This window comes from Equus asinus, chromosome 4 (assembly GCF_041296235.1).
Source record: "Equus asinus isolate D_3611 breed Donkey chromosome 4, EquAss-T2T_v2, whole genome shotgun sequence".
In the NCBI taxonomy this organism is placed as follows: domain Eukaryota; kingdom Metazoa; phylum Chordata; class Mammalia; order Perissodactyla; family Equidae; genus Equus; species Equus asinus.
The window spans coordinates 87,989,418-88,013,749 of NC_091793.1; the positions used below are offsets into that span (position 1 = coordinate 87,989,418).

The 24,332-nt window shown below is 36.9% G+C and overlaps 2 long non-coding RNA genes across 2 annotated transcripts in view; one reads left to right on the top strand and one right to left on the bottom strand.

Annotated features, from left to right (window-relative positions):
• The window catches only part of LOC123285036 (uncharacterized), a 28,241-nt gene extending 8,254 nt beyond the window's left edge, over positions 1-19,987 (bottom strand). The window contains exons 1-2 of the long non-coding RNA XR_011503082.1: positions 19,586-19,987; positions 14,735-14,773 (exon numbers count right to left, since the gene is read on the bottom strand). This is a non-coding gene — a long non-coding RNA (uncharacterized lncRNA). The remainder of the gene's footprint in view (positions 1-14,734; positions 14,774-19,585) is intronic.
• Positions 1-24,332, top strand: part of LOC123285267 (uncharacterized) — an 87,479-nt gene that overhangs the window by 46,565 nt on the left and 16,582 nt on the right. The window lies entirely within an intron of this gene.

Here is a 24,332-nt window from a genome sequence, read left to right on the forward strand (position 1 = left end):
TAACTCTTTTAGTCTCTCACCTAGGATACCTTCCGGCTTTTATACCAAACAAATGATCATCTGCAAATAAATAGTTAAATGTACTAGCAATGTAGTAATTTAAAAGAACTATTTACTAAACTTTTTTTTTTGCTGATCAAAGCACAATTATTTACTTGCTAGCATGTGTATTTTCATAAATTTTACCTTGGACTATAGTTTTGTTGTGTCAGACTTGCATAGATTTTAATCCTTATTGTTGGTGCCCTTCACTTGGGCTCAGAAAATTTGTTCCCAATTTCATAGCAATGATAATGCTTTTTTTCTGATCCACAATATGTTAAAGTGAAGAATATATACACAAAGATGTTTCTCTTTTTATTGGGAAAAAAGAAAGCATTTTTTTTCCACTGTTCCCTCAACCCATTAATCACAATACAATATATGCTATTAATTATGCTTCAATGTGGTTTGCTTATATAATTTGTGAACCTCTAATAACTCAAGACTTTCAAATTATTTGTCTTCCATGTAGACATTTTGATTACTAAAACATTCCTAAAGCTAGAAGAAGGAATAATAACATAGGATTAAAACTATGAATCACCTTTTGATTAAACACTTGGCAGTCTTTGTTGCTAAATCTTCAGAGAATAACTCTAAGTCTCATTTGAACTTGTAGATTTTACTTCCATATTGATCACGATAATCTGGTAAAAGAAATGCATATTCACTCAGACCATAATTTGAATTTAAGCTTGATATTGATGCTTTGTTATAACTGTAGTGGTCTCTAATTGTGCAGCCCCAATAGACAAGACTGAGGGAACAAAGTAGGCAGCATAAAATGGACAGCGGCATTTGGTGACAATATCCTTTGAAGGACAATATCCTTGTCCTTGAATTGATGAATTTGATGCATCTCTTGAGTTCATATGTTCACTCAAGTCCAACTCTATCAGAGTAACATAGACTTCTGCTTGTAAAGTTTTTCTTTTTTTTTAAAGTTTTGGTGAGAAAGATTGGTCCTGAGCTAACATCTGTTGCCAGTCTTCCTCTTTTTTTTTCTCCTCAGACTCCCAATACATAGTTGTATATCCTAGTTGTAAGTTATTCTAGTTTCTTCCATGTGGGACACAGCCACAGCATGGCTTAATGAGCTATGTTTAGGTCCATGCCCAGGATCCGAACCAGTGAACCCTGGGCCACCAAAGCAGAGCGTGCAAACCTAACTCCCCAGCCACAGGTCTGGCTCCTTGTAAAGTCTTTACAGTGGTAATAATAGGAATAATAAATGCGTATACAGATCATCCTGATGGAAGGTGTTACGTTCAGATAAGCCTATTGTAAATTGGAAATATCGTAAGTCAAAAATGCATTTAATACACCTAACCTACTGAAGATCATAGATTAGCCTACCTTACACATGCTCAGACCACTGACATTAGCCTACAGTTGAGTAAAATCATCACACTAAGCCTTTATTTTATAATAAAGTGTTGAATATCTCATGTAATTTATTGAATTCTGTACTGAAAGTGAAAACAGAATGACTGCCTGGGTACAGAATGGTTGTAAGCATATGACTCAGTTACCCTCATGATCACATGACTGACTGGGAGCAGTGCTTCACTGCCGCTGCTGCCCAGTATCATGAGAGGATATTGTATAGCATATCACTACCCTGGGAAAAGATCAAAATTCAAAGTACAGTTTCTATTGAATGCATATTGTTTTCTGCACCATTGTAAAGTCAAAAAATCATTAGTCAAACCATCATAAGTCGAAAACTGTCTGTATGTAAAGATCTATGTATTTTAAAATCTTTCGCAGTTTAAAATCATCTCATTTGACTTGAAAAATTGTCTTTTGATGCAGGTGAAAGAGGTATAAGTATTCCCATTTAGGCTCAAAGAAATATTACATATGACCAAATTAAAAGAACTAATAAAGGAGACATTGGAAACCAGGTGTTGTGCCTCCTGATCCAGTGATCTTCCTGGTACACGCCTGCACCCTGCTTTATACTCTCACCAGCCATTGTCTTCATGACTGGTGCCCTGCCCTGTCTCCCACTCTCACATTCTTTCCTCTACCTTTCGCAACAAATGGAAGATACATACTGGCAGCTACTTTGGACCAGCTGTATCCTTTGCCTTCTTACTCAACCTGAACTTTGCATATAATATTCCTGTGACGGTTAATTTTATGCGTCTACTTGGTGAGGCTATAGTACTCAGTTTATTTAATCAAACTCAAATCAGGGTATTAATAGATTATGGTTAATATCTATAACCAGTTCAATTTAAGTAAAGCATATTGCCCTTGATAATGTGGATAGGCCTCATCCAACACGTTGAAGGCCTTAAGAGAAAAATGGAGGTTTCCTGAAGAAGGAGAAATTCTGCCTCAAGACTTCAGCATCAATTCCTGCCTGAGTTTCTAGCTTGCTGGCCTGCCTTATGACTTTCAAACTTACCAATCTCCAAACTATGTGAGCCAATTCCTTAAAATAAATCTCTTGATGTATGATAGGATATGTAGATCATATATATATAAATTTCCTATTGGTTCTGTTTCTCTGGAGAACACTGACTGATACGCTTGCCTGATATTTTTCCTAGAATGTTAATATCATACAATTTTGTTCCATCAATATTTTTCTGTTCCTTAAAGAATATCTGTACATTTTCTCTCAGTTCTTTCTTCTGTTCCTCTTCCTTGTCAATATTTCAATTTTCACTTGTGCTTTTGATTTGATAATTCTCTTCAGTATAAGACCTGTTTTTCCAGATTTTTATCTCTTGCAACAACAGTCTTTCCATTCCTCAGTTAGTGAACATAATCCTAATGGATAGGACAAGACAATTACCATCAGCCAGCTCTCTTCAATCTTCCTATCAGTAAAACGAGGGGCACATCAAATCATACTTCAAATATCTTACTGTTAGCCAGAAACACACACACACAAACTGAGTTCTAATGAATATATTTTATCTTTGGTTTCAGTCATATCTTCCAACTATTTTTATTTTTTCAACAGAGGCTAAGTTGCAAAGAATCAACTGTGAACTCAGCCACCAATACTGACTTTCATAATTCAGTGTTGATACTTTGATCCTTATGGCTTTTGCATACTGGTTATTCTTAAGGAGCTAGGCGTATTTGGTTGCCTACTGGAATTCACCTGGATGTTCTACATGCAACTCAAATTAAACCTAGTCAAAATTTAACCCCCAATTTTTTCCCAAAACTCTCTTTCCTTGTATTTCCCATTTGGTGGTTGGCAATATTATTCATAATTCTCAATGACTCTTGACGCTACATTTTCCTACACTATATGTCTCCAATTTGACCTCAATCCTGCTAATTCCTTTCCATTACTAAGTGCACCATACTTTGTTCAGCTTTCATGCTTTGTCACACTGATTCATTCATTTAATAAATATTTATTGAATGTGTGATCTGTGTCAGGCCTGATCGTATGTGCCCAGGATACATCAGTGAATAAAGCAAAGAAGTGATGTATTTTGTGAAGCTTACATTTCAGAAAGGTGAGATAGGTAATTAACAATTAATATAATTAATAAGTAAATTGTATACTTTAGAAGATAATATTTTTCCTTCCACAAAAAGAGAACAGGGCAAGCCTCCTGGGAATTGCCTAGCTCAATAGGTTTTTAATAAACATTTATTAGATGAATGATTTGCTGAATGAATAGTGCTTTAAACTCCAGGACGTCTTATGTTCAGTGTCCTGGAAGAAATGAGTAATGCTGAAATAAGGTCTTAGTTCATATGCTTGTTTGCTTTGGGAGGCTGAAATTCATTTTGTTTTGTTGTTTGTTTACTTCTTTCTCTTTGGTAGAATAAATGGGTGAAGGCTCAGAAAATGCTGAAAGTTTAAAATACCAAGTGAATTGCTTTAAAAAACTCATGTGTGCCTCTAATTCTTCCTCCCTCCTTTCCATGTCCTTCTTTCCTTCCTTTCATTTAATTTAGCAGGCAACTATGTAATTCCTACTGTGATTCAGCAACTATGCCTGGCACTGGAGAGCCAAAGTCTTTAAAATTTATTTATTTATTTTAAACATTGGCACCTGAGCTAACATCTGTTGCCAATCTTTTTTTTTTTCTTTTTTTCCGGTTTCCCAAAACCCCCCAGTGAATAGTTGTATATTCTAGTTGTAGGTCCTTCTGGTTGTGCTATGTGAGATGCTGTCTCAGCATGGTCTGATGAGCGGCGCCATGTCTGTGTCCAGGATCTGAACTGACAAAACCCTGGGCCACCGAAGCAGAGTGTGCAAACTTAACAACTCGGCCATGGGGCGGGCCCCAATACAAGGTTTCAATACAAAGCCACTGAACTTAGGGATCTCACAGTCAGGTGGGGAGACAGGCATGTACTGATGTCCAAGGAAGGCACCCTGGCGGGTAACAGTGAGCTATACTCACTGGCTGGACCCCAGGTTACTGCCTCCAGGCCTCAGTCTTCTTTTCTGAGAAATAGAGATAATACTAGGAACTACTCAGAGGGTTATGTTAGGATTAAATGAGTTACTATTTGTAAACTGCATAGCAAATACTTGGCAGGCCATAGTTATTTAGTCAGTTTTCATTATTTTTTTATTGTAAGTATAATATACTGTAGTAAGTTCAAAGAGAAAAGCGTGCCTGGAGATTATGGAAGTCTATGAATAGTAGAACTAAAAGTGGAGGGATGGTTCTTTGTTGTCTATAAATTAAGAAGTGAAATGTGACTGCCAGAGTTGGGATGGGGATCAGGTTAGTTATGAGGCTCAAAGAGACAGTGAGTTTGGGACTAGCCCTCAGTGAAGAATGAAAGCGAGACACGCTGCAGAGCAAGGACTGCGTTTGAAATTTCCAAACAAAATATATTGGGGAATAGAGATATGATAGAGCTATATGGAAAATACATATGGCAAGGAAGCAAGCTCTCTGTACAGCCATGAAAAAAGTAGTGGAGTTTTTACTTTAGTGGTCAATCTAGAAAATTATTGTTAGTGGATTATTTATTGCAAGAAGTCATTGTTAGAACTGTAAATTGTAACCATTAACTTTAAAGCTCTAGGGATTTGAGAAGCTTGGAATTTGTAATTTAAAAATTATGACTTTTTTTTAGTTTTAGTAGACTTTTATGTTTATTCCATAAACTGTTATGTTTTCCTACTTGTAATATGTATTTGATACTATTAACTCAAGTATATTCTCATTTTAATCTTATTTTTAGTTAATTTTTCAAGCTATAGAATTTCATGTGTTATTATTTCTGCTTGGCAGATTTTCTCAGGGGATATACTTGAGTTCAAGTACACTTTATATGATATGCAGTTATTAATACTAATTTCAATAAATTAGATAATACATTGCATTGCTGCATTTTATTTGTTCATGTAGATCTGCAAAATAATAATTTTCTTCCTCAAAATAAAAAGAATACTGATTTACTTCCTGACATAAAATAATCTTAACACACACATGAAAGTCTATGAAAGCGTATATTTGTCTTCAAAGAGCAAAATAAGATTTAGAAAAGAGGGCAAACTTGTTAGGATTTTAAATCAATATTTGTATGACACCTTTTTATCTACTGCTTGGAAGAAATAAAAACATATTAAACTTTTTAATAAAAGTAAGTTAGAGTAACTGAGAACGTTTTCAATCACATAATAAAGATTTGTTTCAGACATAAACAATGACTTTCTGTGAGCTTTTCCCTGACATCTAAAGAATTCAGAATGACATTCTCTATCCAACAGGGTTTTTCCTTCTGAAAACACAGCCCACTAAGAATCCCCAAACTACTCCGCCTCTTTGGTTCCTGTGTAAAGCACCAGGCAAGCATGAGAAACCAAAACTGGCTGGCTGAACCTTGATAAAGAAGCCTGCACAATGAGGAGGCTTAAGAAGAATTTTCCTAGAAGCTGCCAAACCAGGCCTGTCAGAGCCTGGCCCTTTTCTGGTTAGGAACAAGTGGGGGTGGTGGGAGGGAAAAAGAGGAAAGACCATGGATGGTGATCCTAGAGCAAGCAGACCACAATCCCAAGCTCTACGTAGTGATGTATCAACACTCATTCATTCATTCATCCATCCAATTCATGCAACAAATCTTTGCATGCTGGGCATTGTTCTTGGTGCTAATACAAAATAACGAACAAAACAAGTTCAGGAGACTGATAAGAAACAAATAAATATGTGATAAGTCAGGTGGCCATGTACGTTATGGAGAAAATGCAACTAGAAGGAGAAAAGGGAGTATCAGAGTGGGTTTAGACTTGCCAGATAAAATACAGGACACAGTTAAATTTGAGTTTTAGATAAACATCAAATAATTTTTTAGTAAAATTATGTCTCATGCGATATTTGGGATTTTGTAGCATAAGTGTGTTATCTGCAATATTTGGGGCATACTTATACTAAAAAATGAAATATTTGTTGTTCATCTGAAATTCAAATATAACTGGGTGTCCCCCCACCAAATCTGGGAAACCTGTTTGAGCTAGAAGAGGGAGAGGGATTCTATTTTTATATTGGGTAGTCAAGGAAGGCTTCTGATGATATGACAAAAAAAAATCAGAGAGTTAAAGGAAGTAAGGGAGTGACCCATTCAGATATTTGCAGGAATAGTATCCGTGGGAAAGAATAGTGTGTGAGTGAAAAGGCCCTGAGGCTAGATGTATTCTTGGGGGGGCCAGTGTAGATGGTGGAAAGAGAGATGGTTGCAGATTGCAAGGGGATGAGCTCAGGAAGTTGCATGGGGAGCCAGACTCTGGAGGTTTTAATAGGATAGCATAAGAACTTTGGCATTTACTCTAAACGGTATGAGAAGTCACTGGAAAATTTACGCCAGGAAATGCCATGATCTACTTTGGATTTTAAAAGGATGTGCCTGCTAAGTGGGGACTAACAGGAATGACGGAAACAGAAAAAGCAGTTAGGAGTCAATTGCAAAAATCCAAAGAAGAAATAACTGTGGTTTTGTGTGAGTGTGGTAGCAGTAGAGGTAGTGAGAAGTGGACACTTTCCGAATCGATTTTGAAGGTAGATCCATTGGATTTGTTGACAAAGTGGCTATTGTGAGATCTATGGGAGAGAAGGCAAGGATAATTGGGAGGTTTTGGCCTTGGCAATTTGAAGAATGGAAGAATGGAGTTGACATGGACTGAGAAAGCTGCAGAAGATACAGGCTTTAGAGGGCAGTTTGCAGTGTGTTTTTTAAGGAGTTAGGTTTTCAGTGGCTTAGTTTTTCTAGTGGAGACGACTAAATGTACACGTACATCTGGTGTTTAGGCAAGAGATCAGGAATGCAGCCATGTTTGTGAGTTGTCAATATATAGATGTTATATAAAGTCAGAGGACTACAGTCTCGTGCCGCATAATGACATTTCCATCAACAACAGACAGCATATGTGATTTTGGTCCCATAAGATTAGTACCATATAGCCTAGGTGAGAATCATCTAGATTTGTATATGTACATTGTACGAGGTTTGCACAACTACAAAATTGCCTAAAGATGCATTTCTCAGAATGTATCTCTGTTGTTAAACTCTACATCACTGTAGATAAAATCACCTAGAGAGACTCCAAGGATTGACCTGTGGGCAGCACAGGTAGAGGCATAGAAAATAAAAGAAACAATTGAGAAGGAGCAGTTAGAGACACAAAAGGAAAACCAAGGGAGAGTAGTGTCAAAGGAAGCAAGGGAAAAATATTGTGTGAAGAAGAAAGATAATCAGTGATGTTATTAGCTGTTGATATTTTGAATAATAACAGTAACAAATAACCCTAAGATCTTTTAATTATATCAGTTTCATTGAACAAAATACAATAAAAGATGAAGCTCATCATATCTATTAGGGGGCTTCTAATTCCTTATTTCTTCCTTTAGCTCCATCTCTCTAGATTGGAATGATTTTGGTAAACAGTTCAGCAATACAAGAAGACAAGTATGAGCCAATATTCGACAATTCCTGGCTCTTAATTCATTATACTTACATTTGTTTTAACTTTAGTTAACTTTCACATCCTTCTAGACTCTCTAGGTCTCCTGATAATATCTACACTCTTTATCTGAATCTCTATTTTAAATCTACCTATCTTTTATTTGCTTTTTCTGCACTCACCACAAAGACTTTTACATTCTTAAAGAAATGTATGAATGCAGGGCCAGGCTAAAGTTTGACTTCCCTGACTATGCCTCCCCTTATTATAGCTAATAATCTACCTTGGTTTGAAAAATATCTAAGCCATTTATTTCCTTTAAATAAAGGCCTCATCTGTTCTGTGTCCACTCCCTCAGTGTTCTACTAGCTAATCTGAAAAACAAGTCCAAATCGATGTGTTGAACAACTAAGAGCATAATTGTCTCCCTTTCAAAATATTACATTTAAAAGGAAGTCTTCACAGCACATAGTAGCTACTGAAAAACATTGTTGAAAATTTCTCTGTGAAAAGTTAGGTATGGGGACAAAGCTGATAGGAAAAGGGTTTGGGGTAGGGCTCTGAAAAGTTACCCTCAATTCACCGAAAGTGGACAGTTGCCCACTTTCCGACATGGTGGTTCTCTTTTTATATAGGAGAGGATTATCTCATTCATTTCCTCAGTTCAAACTAAATGCATAGTTTGCAAAATGTTTTGGAATTAATTTTAATCAATGAATTTCTACTTTATTTTGAGAAGACCAATAAAATGTTTTCCATACACACTCCTAGACTTCCTGTTTATTTTGTTTCTTAGAGTGTTAAACTAACAAGAATATATAAGCTTTTATTTAATAAAAAGAAAATTCCAGTTAGAAGTTGTCATATTCACAGTTGTGTTCCTAAACAAAGTAAGTATAGAGGAAGATTGCCAGATATCTCGAGTGGAGTCTAGATGTGACCTGAGAATTATTTACTAGACCCATCAAGCTACCTTGAAATCCTCTGGCTATGTCTGGCCCCTAGTGTGAGGATTCAGTGCTGCTGGCAAGTTCACCTCTGACTAGCCAATGGAATCAGGCAATAAGACTGTGGGAGCTGTAAAAATGTTACCTTTCTTGAACCTGAAGACCTTTAGTGTCTGGGTTCTATTTTAATAAAATCTAGTGCTGAGTTGCTTATCTGTTTCTTTCCAAACTCTCAGAACCTCACAAGTCAGTCCACAAAACTGAGTTGAAAATTTGGCTGGATTTCTAGAACATCCACCCCTGGTGTTCGCCAAAAATATCAAAAGGGCAGCCTTTCTTGTGGTACTCAGGCTCTTCTGATTTCAGGCCCAGTTAAATACCAGGTACTTTCTTCTTCCTTTTTGGGTGGGAAAGTAGGATATGAGTAAACTAGAAGGAGGACAGAATACCTAGACGTTTAAAAATTAATCTTTTTATATTTTCAGATGCTTGATTAAAAGTAACGTAAACTAGTGAGTTTGAACGTTTTTTGTTTGAAGTAAAAAGAGCAGCATAGAAAAAAACCTGGAGGCAATCTCTGTGCCAAGACCAAAGGGTAATTTTGTGTCCTGGCAGTTCAAGTTGTGGGTTGCTTTTCCACAACTATGCTTCCACTGCTATTACTTAGTCTGCTGAGAGTTCTGCCCCGACTAGTGCCCACATAATCTAATAATGAGCAGATGCTCCTGCTGTGGATGTTGCTCTTAGATGGTGATTTTGGGGGAGATTTAACTCTTTCATGATTCCAGAAAACAATGGAATGGAAAAAATTGAAGTCACCTAACATCCTAAAATAATTAATGCAGCTTGCAAACTTACCTACTGTATAAGTGGGACCTGAATTAACAAGAATAGAAAACCAAAAGAGAGTAATGTCTTCAAAAGCTTTCTCTTTTGTTTGTTTTCTTCCATGTTTAAAGGTCCTGGTAATTATATTCAAGATATCTGGGTTTTATTAGGAACCATTAATTAAATTAAGACTCACTACATAGTTTGTCAGAAGTAAGATATTTCTATGTTGTGCATAGTTGAGTGATAATGTGTTCAAAGTTCAAGGTCTAGCAGGTAATGTCACCTGGCTAAATGATGGCTCCAGGAGCAAGGTTTTGTCTTTAGGTTTTGAGGAAGCAAAAATACATGTAAAAAGATATGTAGCTAGACAATTCTCTCTTTAACCACACATCTGTGGACACCTCAGGTACAATAGGTATTACCGAAATCTAGAAAATATGCTTAAGAAGTTTGCACCAGATATGTCTCCTTAGGGTATAAATTGTCAATTCTGGTTGTGCTGGTTTAACTGTCATGTCTTCTGGAATCCACCCCATAATTCTAGAAAAGAGAGTGAAGAGCTTTACCCTGTGAAAGATGGCAGATCCTTAGTTTGATTGACAGTTTTCTTATTTAATAATTTTAAATACATTTTTATAATTTTAACATAATGAATGGAGATCTAAGAGGGATCCCCAAAATATGTAGAGTAAAATAAAAATTTATTCACACTACTCATAGGTGTTCACTTTGAGTTATTTATTTACTCAAGTAAAAGTAAAAAAAAGTAAAAAAAAGTAAAAAGAAAACACAAGTATTATTTACACTTGGGTTTTCTTTCTTTCTATCTTTTAAAAAAACTGTATATATTAATTTCTGTTTTGTTTTCTTATGAAATAGAATCATTTTCTATGGGTTTTTTCCTAATTATTTGCACTTAGCATTTTATATATATAATTTTGTCTTTGGTGAGGAAGGTTGGCCCTGAGCTAATATCTGTGCCAATCTTCTTCTATCTTGTGTTTGGGATGCCACCACAGCATGTCTTGATGAGCTATATGTAGGTCCACCCAGAATCTGAACCTGTGTACGCCAGGCAGCTGAAACTAACACTATGCTGTGGGCAGGCACCAATTAATTTCTGTTTTTAACTTCATTATCTTTTCCCTAGTTCCTTTAAGTGTGTTTTCTTTTCCTAATTTCTTGAATGCTTGGTTTATTTTCATTTTTTTTTACATAATTACAAAAATATTTCAAGGCTGTGATTTTGTCTCTCAATACCACCTTGGCTGCATCTCACAAGATTTACGTGTAAATTATTAATTTCACTATTTTCTAAATAATCTGTACCTGTTAATTTTTATTTCTTTTTGGTGCAAAGTTATTTAGAAAAATTACTGTAAATTACACAATTAGAATTTTTGCTTGTTTTGTTTGTTTCTTTAGCCTTTGATTATCATTTATTATATTATTACATCATGGTCAGAGAATATGCCCTGCATAATTTCAGCTCTGCAAAATACATGGAAATATTTGGCGAAACTGTAGAAGACTACTTTTTTCTATATGTTTCATAAATATTATATGTTTTATATTCTTTATAGTGCTTATAGTTAAAATATGTTTATTAATTCAGTCATGTTAATTACTTTTATCAAATGGTTTATATTTTTTCGTGATCAATTAGAAGCATCAAAGACAGAGAACAGTGTGAAAACCTTCTGAGAAGTTCTGTTTCTATTTACTTTTTACATAATGTTTTTTAATGCTATTTATTTACCATATAAAGATTTGTGACATTTTTGCAACTTTATTGTAAAGTGCACTTTTTCTGTATAAATGGCCTTTTGTAATCTGATTACTTTTTCCTTCAAATACCTTTTGGTTTTACACTAATATTTTCATCCATACAATTGAACTTATGGACAACTTTTCTTGTTAAAAATAAAATTTTACCTGAAGAGAACTGGAAAGATGGAAAGATCAAAGTCCATCATGATATAGTTAGAACGGGATAACTGCCCTTGTTCTTTTCTAGAGGGAACTTCTTTGCCTGAAAAATTTTTTCCTGTCATGCAGGTGATAACATGCAACATTAGCATGAAAAAATATGAGAAGAAAGGATTTGCTCTTGACTAGTTAAGAAATAGGCTTAACAATTCACAAATTTCTTATGGGATTAGACTTTAATAACTAATAATCACCTTTGTCAAGGAAAATGTATTCGACACTGTGAGAAGTAATTGCAATTTATGGAAATGTTTTGAACCAACATAAGAAAAATCAAAGTATTGCTAGTGACAATGGTAATATGAAGTTGGCACACTGTGCTAGAAGGAAGAAGCATCTTGATCAGCTCATTCTCTGGGCTTCCTCTCAGACAAGACTTCATGTCCAGAACTTCTTAGCTTTGGTTCATTAAACTCACACTTCATCACCACAATTAAAATCCTTTTTCCACAACATCTTAAAAGAGAGATTGCAATTAATTCCATAGATACCTTTTCCTCTTAACACTATATTTCATACAACTGTCTTTTTTTTTTTTTAACATCTAACTACTTATACATGTCCTGACGTAATGCTTTTTTATTTGTTCATGCCTTTTTTTTCCTGTCACTGATGGTAAGCTTTTAGAGGATGGGAATCTTCCTGATTTAGTTTGCTCCTTCCTAGATAGGCTGAGCACAGAAACATGCTTAAAAGTACACCATGCTGTGCCAGTTATCTCCTTTTCTAACATTATCCATCCATACCTCTCCCTACATTTTTTCCTCCCTAAAGAGCATAATAATTAATATGAGTAGAAGTGTTAGGTAGAGAGGTGAGGTATAAAGATGAAAGAAGTTTCAATTTTCTTTTTAAATCTTCAATCCTTGACCACAATTATTAAAAAACTGTATTGGACAAGGCCTACAATATAAATAAAGTTTGATATGTTTTCATAAAATTTGCCATTGCATAGTCAATTGGGTGAGAGGGAGTAGCCGACAGCTAAGTTAGACGTAAGTTGCTGTATCATCTCATTAAAGGAATCCAAGTAGCCTCTTGTCTCAATCTTTCTATTAATTTTCATTTATGTTTCAATCACTTCATAGTCTGCTGATTACTGAATGAGCTATTATCTTTGTAGTCTGATATTAGGGGGCCTTAAAAAGAAAATTGTCTGGAGCATGCAGTACCTGGTGGAGGTTAGAATAAAACAATGCCAAAATACACTGGCTCAATCTTGGACATCAGGCTCCCTGAATAGTCTGTAATTAAGGAGGAGTTGAGGAGGAGTGGTACTTGTCTTATGTAAACGAGGGATACGTAATTGAATTAAGCAGTGGGGGGAGGGGAAGAAAACAAAGATCAAAGCTCAAGTAACATCAGTTCCTGTTCTTGGCAACAACATTAATGATGAAAAGATTTCTTTGTTCTTTTGTATATTATACCACCCCACGTAAAGCGAACACACTATTGCAAAATTTGTAATTTACCCAAAGACTGACTATTTTGAATGTGAAAGGATAGCTTTAGCAGGTTTAGTGTTAGGAGTTTTAGAAATCTCCTCCTAATACTTCCTATGTGGAACTTTAAGGTGGAACATGAAAGCAGCTGACAATATTAAGAAAAAGAAACCCTTAAGACTGAACACAGGTTATTGGTTCCTACACATAAACTGTGCAGTTGAGAATAGCCTCAGGGGGCCATTTCCAGGGAAAGACTCACCTGGTGAGGTCAGAACCTCAGGAGTTTAAAAGCAAGGGGCATGCTTCATTACAATGTGGACTGGAGGTGAGCGAACAAGATCCCATCGCTCTTTAGAGAAGCTATTTCATGGCTCGCCCGAGTGCTCAGGCATAAATACACAAGCAGGAGGCCCGTTACAAGGGGTTGAGACAAGTTGTAGCACTATCTGAACGTGAGCCAGGCCAAACTGCTAGGGCCCGAATTAAAAGGAAACGGTTTATAGGCTGTGGGACCTCTTACCAATCCATCTTTTTCACTGGGGAGAAAAAAATCCCTTTCGCAGAGGTGATGAAAACCTGTATTAAAAGGTGACACAGCAGAAAAAAAAGAGGCTGAGCCAATTGGTTGAGCATTTCAAAAAACAAGAAAAAAACAGCCAGCATGGTTTTAAAAATATTTAAGTGGGGAGGGAAGAGAGGGAGGAAAAATCACGAAATAGTCTATGATTAACAGTTCCAGGACAAATGATATTGACAGTAAAGAACATTTAGAAAATTCAAGAATTATATTATATTTAAGCAAACCTCTTCTTTTTTATAGCTGCATTATGAATGTGTTGATGAACCCTTTGCAGTGGTGTGAGATGTGAGGTTTGTAAAATTCATCAGCCAATTAAGTGGACCCATAGCTAAAGCCAATGTTCTTGATAAGTCTAAGGAGGAGACAAATTTATGAATTTGATAATTGCTCTTCTCTGCTGTGGATATTAGCCTCTAGATGACCTTCAGCATACTTCAAGCTCTCTTTCTTAGCCCCACAAGCCTATAGGCACTTGCGGTACACGTATACTTCAATCGAGATCATAAATATCATTGCCCTTTACAGGTTGTATGGCAATACATATACAGTACTATGTTAAGGGTCTTTGGGAAAGTATCCATATAGAACATATCTTATTCTTTGGTGTTAATACAAAAGGTAATAGAGGATTTGCTAGGTGGTTCTATGACTGGAAAGAATGGAAATTTCTCACCCAGACCACCCTACAAGAATGGACTTATTGCCCCACCTGCCAGCAGACAGTCTCCATCTGTCAGCTCCTTCAGGGTTTGCCAAAGTTCCTGTGGACTGCTTCCTCCAAGAGATGCTCTTCCTGCCCCACAACCCATCCCCGTTCAATGACTGATGGGGACAGGTATAAATATCCAGTCATTTCTGGCAGGACAGGACAACTCTGAAGGGCTTGTCTATGCTCCAGAGCTTTCCTGAGCTTTTGACCAAAGGTTTATCGGGCTTCTACGGATATTCAACTTCTCCCTCTGCCCAAACTTACCTCCTCTCTTGACATATTCTACTCACCCAAATTCACTCTCAGTTCCTGCTTCCAGAGAAAACAACCTGTGAAATAAGACCATATTAAGAGAATGTCTAATAAGTGTTCTCTGCATCAACCTTATTTTATAGATTAAGCAATTAAAGTACAAATGAAGAGAACTTGCTTGGGATGAATAGTGGATTACATATTAGATATTAGGGCTGCGGTTTTTAAATCTGATTAGCCTCTCATTTTTCTGATTGTAAGACTTACCAGGGACATTCAATAAGAATGCCAAACTTTGGAAGTTGTAGTTCCATTGGTAAGTGAAATTCTAGGCTGTCAATAACTTTAGTTGTGTATTAAAACTATGTACAGGGCAGCTAATGAGCTAAAACATATGAGAATATTAAATAATTGAGAATCACCATTGTTTCCATTTTTTTCTAAAAGATTTCTGTTATATCTCTTATATTTTCAGGAGAATTATGTAACTGGAGGGGATCTTGATGATTATGTGGTTCACACTTTTCAGTTGGTACATGGGTAGAATTTGAAACTATAATCTTGGAATTAAACATGAAAAGTGGGCAATATGCGTTGAGTGGGCCACAATTAGATAAAACCAAAGACAGTCAATGCATTGCATGGTATTGGGGGTGAGTATGAACCATGAAAGATATGGATAATTAAGGTGTAACCATCTTCATGCTAATTAGCTAGTTTTTGCTAATCAGTTATTAATACACATTTATTTCCAATAAAGTGTAAAATGGTAATGCAACTATGTGACGTATCCTGCCACTTATCTTGTTTGCATATATTTCAAACCTTCAAATTGAGTAAAAAATACTCATTTAGATCATGAGTATTTGTTTAGTATTTGCTATGTATTAGGCAATATTTTAGGTGCCGGGGATATAGTGGTAAACAAACATGCAAAGTCTCTAACCTCATGGAGCTTATATTTCTGGTGGAGGAGATAGTAATTTAGAAAGCAATTAAGTAAGTAAATAAATAAATACAATCCATAAGTATACAGTCATGTACTGCATAAACGATGTTTCAGTCAATGACAGACTACATATACGCTGATGGTCCTATTAGATTAGCACCACATAGCCTAGGTGTATAGTAGGTTATACCATTTAGGTTTGTGTAGGTACACTCTATGATGTTTGCACAATGATAAAATTGCCTAACAACACATTTCTCAGAATGTATTCCCGTCATTAACTGATGCATGGCTGCATGTTATAATGTCAAGTAAGTTGTAGGAATAAAGATGAAGAAGGGTAAGAGGATAGTAACATGATTGGCTGCTCTAGGTGGGATTGTAAAGGTTAGACTGTGGGAAGTTAATTTGGAACAGAGAGCTGAACGAAGTAAGAGAGTGGGTAATGCAGATATCTGGTACACAAGTATTCCAAGCAAAGTGTAAAAGCCCTGAGACGGGAAGGGTTTTGGGGTATAAAATAAATCAAGGAAAGTGCTCTTGGAGTGCAATGAGTAATCTGAAGTACGTAGGAAATTAAGTCAGAGTGTTTGCCAGAGGTTGGATCTTGTGTGGGCTTACAAGCCATGGAAGGGACTTTGAATTTTATTCTAAGTATAATGGGAAAGCACTGGAAGACTGAGGGCAGGGATATTATATAATGTGATTTATCTTTTAAAAGGATCACTGACAAATGTGTGGAGGTGAAACTGTAGGGAGCAACAGTAGAAGCAATTAATATGAGGAATATTGAGGAGGCTATTGCAGTAGTATAGACAAATGGTCATAATGGCTTGGCTTTTGGCAGTAGCCCTAGAGACGATGAGTTGTTGGATTTGCTAATGATTTCGATGAGGGGCGTGAGAGAAAGAGAGCAGTCAACAATGACTCTCAGGTTTTTATTCTGAGCAACTAAGTGGATGATGGTACCATTTACTGAGATGGAGGCCACTATGGCAAGAAATAAAATGGTGCCATGAGGAAGCATTGACCTATTGCCAATGGTTCATGCATGGCATGATGGAGTTTCCAAATCTCTCCTTATGGTTCTTAGTCCTTCATCATTTATTTGGGGTCAAAACAAGTACAAAATAAGAATTTGACATGCCAGAATGCCAAATGAGGAAAAACTAGAACTGGAAAGCATAAGATTATAGGATAGCAGAGAAGTGATGCCTGTGGCAGAGCCTTTATTTGTCTAGAATAGTTACAACAAAGCAAAAGGGACATTTTGCCTTTCTATTATGAATGTAAAAAACACAACATAAGAGTTCCTTGAAATTCTAAGATGGCCCTATTCTTTAATTGATATTTTGTTCTAAAATACAGTAGGATGGAATTATGTGAAAGATCTTTTTGACTGTAATTTTCATTTCTATTCCTTACAGTACAGTGTCTCATCCTCAGCTATGTATTCAGTGCAAAATAGACAAATTATAGTCCAGCTTCCAATAATCCCCTTTTCCTTGAGCTTTTCTTTGCTGTTTTAGGTGGAGGACTGCTTTAACTGTGGCTTCACATATGTTTGTGAAAAGGAACGTTGGTTGTAGGTATTTGAAAGATTGTGTTTACATTTGTTTCCTTTTAAATTTTAGCCACAGTGCTTAAATTCAGATTGTTTCAAGAGATGCTCATAAGATCACAGCTATGGCCCCAGTTAGGATCCCCTGAGAATTTGAAGCCACAGTGGGCCTCAGTGCCAAGACAGTAATATTTAAACAGTTGATGTTGACTGATTCTACCACCTACCATACCAACCTTCATCCAACCAGCCACAAACACCTACAAAATAAATTCTTTGTTAGTTCTACCAAGACCAAATGTGCATTTGCCTGCAGAAGGTTTTGTCAAAAGCAGAACATGTTAGTGAGGAGCTTTTACCAATATCATTCCATCATCATTATCATTGTCATAATCATCATTGTCTTGGGGCGGGAGGAAGGGACAATTTGTGACAAGGTGATACATTTCTTGGACACAAGAATGATTTCTAATCTCTTTCCCACACACATCATAGACTCTTGTGTCTTGAGGTCTTTTAATATGTTATGCATGTTCAGAGACTAGTAGTGGTAATGACAAAGCTAACTTAATTGATGTCCTGCAGTAATATGTAGTTCCAACTAACTCTTAAAAAATGGCAACCAACCTACAGAGAAAAATTCCAATCCTTAATTATTATGAATATAGCTACCTAGGTGATTTATCTCTGAAGACATTTCAATGGGCATTGAATTTTCCAAATAGGTCAATTAATGTCATATTAATTGCTGTTCTTACGTTGCCCCAATTGACCTATTTCATATTTGTGTGACTCCAACGAGAAAAAGGAAAAGACAACAGGATAAACCTTTCCTTTCAAGCTGCTGTAATGTCCCATCTTTCTGGAATTGCATTCAGAGTAAGGATTTTGTATGAAAGGGCTTCAGGAAGTTACAAAACTCCTTTACATGGCCTGTTGGATCTGTGTACAATTTCCAGCATTACCCAGAATAAATACCAGGAGACTGGTGTGGTTTATACAAGAGTTTATAGAGAAAAAAAATCCACCCACTAGCTCCCATGCTGAGGATTACAACCAGGTCTCTGCTGCCAAGTTCTGTGTTTAGGTAAAGCATGAGAAAATCTGCCATTTTTTTTAAAGTCACAAAAGCGTTTCTATAGTAAAGAGTGGTAAGAAGCTGACAGCTTTTTATGCATAAAAGGCAGCTGTTCCTTCTCAGGTAATATTATTAATAAACCCTAAGGTAATGTTTGCTCTGAAATACATCTAATTGAAATAATTTACTCTGACCCTTGGAGAATTATGAAACTGTTTTCATCATGTTCACACACAGCAAAATAATTATGAGATGCCATATGGAAAAGCCATCATGTGGTAGATGTCTTTCTGAATCTATATTTTTGAAATATTTCTCACAGATAAATCATATAGCTAATTCACAAAGTAGAGGTGAACAGTGCCTTTTCCACGTGGAGATTTGATGTGAAATGCTTGCAGTTCCAGAATATTAACAGGGGTGTTGACATCAGTAATTACTACAGTTATGAGACATTTTTCACAAAGTATTATGAGAGCAATATCTGGTCATACAGGTACAAAAAATGTATGGGGCTTTACACATAGCGTATGAAATATCTAGGTACGTTTAGTCTCAGAAAACAGCGTGGGTACATTGGTGACTGAGGTACTTTTTGCCTTTAGCATAAAATCTGTCTGGAAAGTTCCAGCAGTTTCCACTGAGATAGCACATTTGGCAAGATGAGACTGAGCGTGGTATGTAAGGACTTTCGGGAAAACTTGTCAGCTTTCACAGGGAAAGGTCCAAGTGTTTATGGGAACTATGAAGTGGTGTTGGGTGGCTCTCAAAGGGATCTGCGGGGTCATTTGGGACAGGGATTTGAAAGCTTTTTGATTGAAGCTCTTCTGAACTTATCAAAATGGTTAAAAGTCTGGCTGTGAGTCTCATGAGAGCAGACTTTCTTGTGAAATTTCTGGTATGGTACTTTCCTGCTGGGGTGAGAAAATCTTAGTAGGACAGACTTTCTCACCATATTTTAATTCTTGAGATCCACGTCCCTGTTAAACCCAGGAAATGGAGAATCACAGGAAACCGAGCTTTACTTTAAACCTCTGGGAAGTTAAGATTCAGATTTCTCTAGAGTTTCAACTGTTTAACTAAATCAACTTGCCCCATTTCCTGAACATGTCCCTCCCCCTCCGAAAAAGATGGGGTGCAAGAACAAAAAGGAAACACATAAAGAAAAAAAAGTTTTTAAAAGTGAAATCCACTTTTCCATAAGCTTTCGGTTTCTCCAAACTTCTATTAAATAGAAAGTGGTAAATAAATACACCCTGTTAACCTTGTGGTAGTTAAAATACCTAGTCTGCATTTCCTACCTCTCCAGGAGTGGTATCAAGAGCCTCTTGGACCCTCAGCATTGCCACAGTTTTTAGAGGGATCTCCATTTCCAATGCCCATGACTGGATTTCAGAGCACATGGTCTCAGTTGCAATAAATGAGCATTTTCTTCTTCTAACAGCTCTTTTGAGGCAGCCGCTGGGATGTGGACTCTGAGTCTGGCCAGGCAGTGTCATCTTCACAATTAGCTAATAGTTGGCACATTGAAATCCTAGTTCCAGTCCCCTCGGGTCCTTGCAGGAGCCTCCCATTCGTATACAGCCTCATCTTACTTCAATTCCTCACGTTCAATTTTCCTTAAACTTTAAAACACATTTATATAAAAGCTCGTGTATGTAGATACCATCCACAAATGTTTACAAGATTTTTGCAGAAATGCGTGACAAAAATTTTTTCTCTTTCCCAAAGTTGCAGTTCTATCTTCAACAACGGAACACGGGATTTTTTTAAAAAAAATAGTAAATTGCAAAACTGGAAACTTGACAAAACGATGAACTGCTGCTATTTTCTAATATATTTCGGGGCAGATCCTCGTACTTCCCATTTTTAAACAACTGCCAAGCATTTGTTTTTATATCTACTAGACATCTGTGCTATTGGTGAGCACTGTTTCTAGCTATTGACCGTCCTAAAATAAAGGTAACATTTTTTCTGTGATTTATAGTCTATCATTATTATAGTGCAGCCTCTGAATGCGAGAACTAGAAATTTATTGCACACTTGTGTCTTATCCCCAACTCATGTAATAGAAGAAAGGTAAAATGTCTTGGCTTGTTGAGGGCTCTCTTCTTTAAGCAGCTGTCTTTTTTGGTGGGGTGCTTGCAGCTTGATTAAACTACACGGCGAAGGTCAGTGACCAAGCTTTGCCTTTAACAGTTTCCCATAACATGTATTCCTCATAGGGAGCTTTTCTCAGCTCAGGTTATTTCCAGCAATGTTCTCAAACCAAAAGAATGGCCTTTGCAGTAAACCAACACATTCCCACTTTTTATCCTTTATCTCACACGTAAGCGATGACAGCATTTCTGTTTCTTCTGCTGACTGAGCCAAGAAAAACTGGATTGATGAGGCTGTCTCTTTTTCATAAGTGTATTATATTCTTTCTTTGACCTTTCAAAACATGGGAATCTTCAGTTTCGTAAGACCTCTTAAGGAGGGGAATTCCCCACCCCCATTCCTGTCTACTTCTCATCGCTTTTTGCCACTGTGTGGCCAGCTATCCTTGGGAATAAAGCATTCAGTACATATACACGCAGACTCACACCAATCCCAAACACATTTACTGGAAATTTAGACTATGCAGCAGAAGTATAAAGAAAAGCTTTGCCATAGGGTTGGATTCCCAACTTCTGTTACACTCCACAAAACTTTTTGGAAGACACTATTGTGAAGAAATTAGATATACTGCATAAATATTTAAAAAAAATAAAGTAGCTAACGCTAAATGAGTGAAACTTAAGAAAGATATTTTGACGTCTAATTTCCTTTTCCAAAATATATCAGTAACATTTTCATGGTTTCCCACTCATTCTTGCTTATTAATAGTTTCCAATTCCTGATTATGCTTTATGTGTGAATGACTGATAACTATTTGGGAAGGGAAACAAGAGAAGATGGCTAAATTCACAAAGCCAAATCCTAATTACTGCTTCTTTTACATCCTTCAGTCAGGCACCAAAGTGCTTATAAATTTTTAGTTTAGACTCCAGATTCTCTTTCTTAGGTCAGTAAGACCTCCTATCTTTAACTCTGATGAAACTTCGTTGAGACTATTGCAGTAAACTGATTATGTCCTAAAGGAGAATGCAGACTGAGGGCAGTTTCTCAAGACATTGCCAAGTGCAAACGGCTGTTGAGTAATTGGGTTTCCCATTGCTCTCAGAGTATCAAAACAAGCACCTGAGTGTTACCTCAAAGTTTCTCTGCTTAGACCCTCACTTATTTTTCTCATCTCAAAATCAGGTAAAATGCTTTGTAGAAAACTGAAACCATCAGCCAAACTATTTTATTTATGAAAGTATGGTATAAATGGAAATATTCCTAGAAATTCCATTTTTTCCCCTGTGGGGTGAGAACCACAAAAAGAGCTGAAATCTAACCACTCAGAAGTTAATTGCACGTGAAAAGAGGGCTTAGAACTAAAGTATGAAGATCAGGAGGCTAGGTCTTTCCACAAATCTCTAGATTCCACTGACCATCTGCCAATTAAAGAAATCTATTTTGCTATCCTACAGGGGTCTCACAATGAACCCATCTAAAGTGGAATGTTTAATTCTTTCCTCCAAACTGTTTCTTTCCCTATCTAGTGTATCTCAATAAATGACACTATTATTGACGCAGTTGCTCAAGATAGAAAACCAAGCGTTCTCTTTGGTTCCTCCCTTTCCTCAATACCTACAAGTTACATATCAGCAAGTCTTCTCTACTGTCTAATTCTCTTCATCCCTACTGTTTGCACCCTAGTACCCTAGATTAAGCCACCATCATATTTCATCTAAACTATTGAAATAAGCTCCTGATCAGTCAAGATCAAAGGAGGAAAACAGAGTCAATGCCTGGTAGTTGAACATTAGGAGCATAAAATGTGTTATAAAGTGATTAGGAATGCTGAAAAGCCAAATAAGGATAGTGTACCCACCCCAACATTAGCTACATCAGCAAAACACTTCCATTCCTAGACCTGGAGGGCAACGGGAGAAGGCAAAGATATTAAAAGAGCCAAGGAACAAGGGCCACACAGCAGAAGGTGACATCACAGTGGGAGCGGCTGTTTAGAACCCTGATTAGAATTAGAACCACAGAGAGATCAGGCTACTACCAGACGTTCTTCCTGAAGCAGTGAGACGGTTGTGTGGCCAGCTCGACTTGTCCCTTTCTTTGGCCCCAAACTCATATCACAGATTCCCATTTATCCCACCTAGCTTGACGGCAGTTGACGAAAGTAGCCTTGGAAATGTTTGTAAAAAGCCAATTCCTGGAGAGCAGAGTAAGGGGGAGGAACGAATCTGTGAGTAATAGTGCAAATAAGTGTCGCAGTCTGCCTCTTTGGCTATGCAGCATGTATTCTCCCAAAATATGTACAATTTATTGTCATACAACAACAACTTCATGTTCCATCTAAGGAAATACAACCCAAACACAAATGAAGAGATTCTCGCACCTCCCCACATGAAGTCTCATCATTCACTGTTCACTCTCATATTGAAGGTCTCCAGGTGACACAATGCCTTCTTCATCAGGTCTATATGTGATTCCACGAAGTATGGAGACTTATGAATTAAAATGTAAACTTCAGGAGCCAGCCCCATGGCCGAGTGGTTAAGTTTGTGCACTCTGCTTCAGTGGCCCAGGGTTTCTCAGGTTTGGACCCAGAGCACAGACATGGCACCACTCATCAAGCCGTGCTGAGGTGGTGTCCCACATGGCACAGCCAGAAGGACCTACAACTAGAATACACAACTATGTACTGGGGGGCTTTGGGGAGAAGAAGAAGGAAAAAAAAGAAAAAGAAGATTGGCAACAGATGTTAGCTCAGGTGCTAATTTTTTTTTTTTTTAAAGCACACTTAAGCATTGCCAGCACTCTTCACATACACAGTAGAGAAAGAGGAAAGAGTAAAATATGAATAATTTATTAATAGATACATAATGAAAATAAGGAGCACTTTTAGAGCCCTAATTTCTGTCTCTAATCATGAGGGTGCTTCTTTCATCCACCTTTTCCTCTTGCCCTAATACAGAACCTCGGTTGGTCAGGCTTCTATGTCTGGTTGGTGATCCAAGACTTCTTTCCTAAAGAGTCTGAACACTTATTGGTTCTGGCTTTATTGGGTAGTTTTTGTGAATTTTACTACTGGGCTTGGAATTATTAAAGGAGGAGAGTCCCAATGAATTCTATCATGTTTCAGCAAAAATTTCCTGTTGATAAGTAATTTCCTGATCAATATCCACATCCCCTTCCTTTGCCTGATGGTTCAATGGCAGGAGAAATCCAAACTATCCAGGTAGTGGTTTTAACTTAAAATTCAATGGGACAATTATTGTGTCATTAATGAAAGTACTTCCTTTTTTGGGAACTAAGACCTGTAAACCTGCAAAGTGTGAAGTTATAAGGACAGGAAGCAAAAATGATGCAAGTATAGACATTCGGTGTAATAGTGAAAACAGTAACTCCTACTTCTAATTCTTTGTTCCTAAACACTTACATACTGGCCATGGGAGAAGCAGCACCTTATACTGTCCCTCGTTTAAAGCACCCAAAACTACCAGATTGAGGTCTTCCACTGACTTCCAAGTGAATCATCAGTAAGCCATTCACTATTCTATTAGGTCAGTTTCCTTTGGGCAATGGGGTACATTGCAATACAAGTGAATTTCATGGGTATAAACCCATTGCTGCACTTTTTGCTGTGAAATGTTGCCTAATGTGTTGTGAGATTCTATGATTATTAACAAGATAGTCCTGAAAGTTCATGGATGATAGTGCTGGCAGATGCATAGCAAATCCATTTAAAGAGTAGGTATGTGTTCTAGTGAAGACAATTGATGCCCCTTCAAAATTACAGAGGTTCACTCTTTTCAACCTGTTATCAAGAAGTTGATGATCTCTTTGGGTATGATGATATGTCAGCTGTTAAGCATTGGCCACTGAGGTTGTACATAGGACACTATGCTGTGGAGGTAAAATCTATGCTGTTCTGCCCTTGCAAAGCTTCTATTTCTGGCA